The 2,870-nt window shown below is 35.9% G+C and overlaps 1 pseudogene across 1 annotated transcript in view; it reads right to left on the bottom strand.

Annotated features, from left to right (window-relative positions):
- The window catches only part of LOC110302769, an 18,937-nt pseudogene that overhangs the window by 14,514 nt on the left and 1,553 nt on the right, over positions 1 to 2,870 (bottom strand). The window lies entirely within an intron of this gene.

Genomic DNA, 2,870 nt, shown 5'->3' with positions numbered 1-2,870 from the left:
TATCTATCTATCTATCTATCTATCTATCTACCATCTATCTACCTATTATCTATCTATCTATCTATCTATCTATCTATCTATCTCTCTACCTATTATCTATCTATCTATCTATCTATCTACCATCTATCTACCTATTATCTACCTATCTATCTATCTATCTATCATATATCTATCCACCTGTCATTTATCACCCCTTTCTTCTCCTCCTCTCCCTCCTCCTCCCTCTTTCCTCAATGACAAATTGTAAATAGCCCTACCCTACTGTATCCTAAAACATGATCCTCTCTCTTCCTCACCACAGCTCCAGAAATAATGAAGCCAGTTGACCACTATCGTAACCCTTTGGAACCATGAGTAAAACCAAAGTCTTCTTCCTTAAAGCTGTTTCTGTCAGGCATTATTTTCTTTCTGTGGTGACTAAGGAGTGAGAAGCCCACTTAGTTACTTTTCTGTTGCTGTGATAAAATACCATGATCAAAAGCAAATTATAGAAAGCTAGTTTACTTGGGCTTTTGGTTCCAAAGGAAGAAGAGTCCATTGCAATGTGGAGATAGAGCCAGGCGGGGATGGTGGGAGAAACAGGAAGCTGGGAGATGACATCCTCAGCTGCTGACATGGAACAGGAAGAGCAAACTGGAAATAAGGCAAGGCTGTAAACTCAATGATGCAGTTCCACCAAGAAGCCTATACAGTGTGCCAACACTATTTCCAACTGAGATCCAAGCGTTCAAAACCCTAACCTAAGGGGGACATTCTTCTTCAAAGCACGACATGTCCTAATAAAAATAAGTTCTGTGACACTTTCTTCCTGTGTTTCACGCTTTAAAAGAGTTCTGAAGTCATGGAAAGGACTAGCAGGAATGGCAGTATTTTCCTAGCTTGTTATCTTGTCATATGAGCAAAGATGAGTTTTCATCTGATTGAAATTTTGTTTGAAATTTTGAAGACAAAAGCAAGAGCATTGAGTCTGTGTTCCAACTTTCACCCTTTCTTTCCAATTGTTACCTCCTTCAGGAAGTCACCTTGTTTAGTCATACACTGTCAAAAGGATCTGTAACTCCCCTGCAATCACCCCTCTCCCCTCCAGCCATCCCTCTCCCCTCTAACCACCCCTCTCCCCTCCAGTCACCCCTTTCCCCAGTGTTATTCTACTCCACATTCCAGCCTGGGACTAATTATGTTCCTCAAATACTCATTCCAGCTCATTCCCAGAGCTTCTCACAACTTGGGTAGGGGTTCTCTTCTTCTCTACATTGATTAGAGTATTGGTTAGTTTTAACTGTCAGCTTGATGCAACCTAGAATCACCTAGGAAGAGAGCCTCAATTGAGGAGTTACCTAGATAGGCTGTCCTGTGAGCATATGTGTTGGTGAATTGTCTTCATTGTTAATTAATACTGGAAAACTCAGCCCACTGTGGGAGTCATCATTCCCTAGGCTGGCTTAAACTGTACAAAAATAAAGAATGCTAACAAATAAATAGGCAAATAAAAAATAAAAAAAAATTTAAAATTTTTAAAAAAAGAAATTTTGTTTGAAAATTTGTTTTAAATAATGGAGTATATTTTTGTGAATAGTGCTTTATAATTTTTCAGCTATTATTTCAGTGATATATATACATATATATAAATATATATACATATATATATGTATATATATATATAATTCTACCCATTCAATGATACATTTAAAAATCTCATAACAAGTAAATAACAAGTAAGAAATTTTTCATGTTAATAATAACATTATAATTTCAGCACCAGGATTTAGGTGAAGGCCTGTGACTCACTTCTCCAGTCATTTTAAGTCTAAACTGGAAATTATTGGTTAACGTGTGGTTTCAACACTGTCACAAGCATTTCTTAATAATTTATTGCTGGTAATTTTAAAATATTTTATTATTATACCCAATTATATTTCATGCTAGATTCCATATTAAATAATTTTTTGTTGTAAATAGTTGGGGTTTCCAATAGTTACTGTAGAGAAATAAATGTTTTTATTCTTATTTGTGATTCAACCACATGGTTGTTTCTACTGCTAACCCTCATAAAAGCAACTTTTACTTTTTAATTTGATATTCAGAGACACATGTATTTGTTCTTATTTTCTGGGTAACGTTATTGTTGTATATTATCCTTCTTGTAGAAGAAAGGACGTAATGTATAATCTTCATTTGTATCTACTCTCTAAAGAGTGACTTCCAGAAGTGTCGATGTTTCTAGTTTTTATTATATTACTCTAGCTGCTGGATTCTACAGCCCTTGAGATTGTATATAAAATTAACGGGAAATAAACACCTAGGGGAAGAGAAAGAGAATAATAGCTAAGTTATTAGGTGGGGGCGGGGAGGAGTTGAGCCAATGTCAGCTTATTTATATTCTCTTAAAAGAAAAAATAAAAACTCCACAATCTTACCTAGGAACTAAAACGTTTTAAACATGTTTATAGGAAATGGGATATGCTAATGTTAGCTTGCAGGAATCCAACAAGTCTTTGGTAGCTCAATAGAATGTGTTCCTTCTCATACCCACACCAGGGTGGAGAAGTGAAAATGGTCCCTAAGGCAGGAACCGTGAGAGCTGTGTCAGGTGTCTTGATCAAGGCCAGGTCATGAGTTTGGGCTATTTATGTGCTTTTAGTATTTGTGTAACATTTCAACCAATTTTTTTTTTCAGAAGTAAAAGACAATTCACGTTACAAATAGGTTTTCCTTGTTAGTAATTATAATAGGAAAGTATGCAAAGACACCCAGTTAATTGGGTCAATACTTGCAGTATGGTAAAGGCCTGTTTTTGCAATCTCTACACAATCATGAGATTATAGGTTGGGGGAGGGGGGAGTAAGTTGGTTTCTGCTATTTTTTTTTCT

Source organism: Mus caroli, chromosome 10 (assembly GCF_900094665.2).
Source record: "Mus caroli chromosome 10, CAROLI_EIJ_v1.1, whole genome shotgun sequence".
NCBI classification, from domain to species: Eukaryota; Metazoa; Chordata; class Mammalia; order Rodentia; family Muridae; genus Mus; species Mus caroli.
Note: the sequence above shows the minus strand (reverse complement) of the source record. Positions and strands in the feature narration are given on the sequence as shown.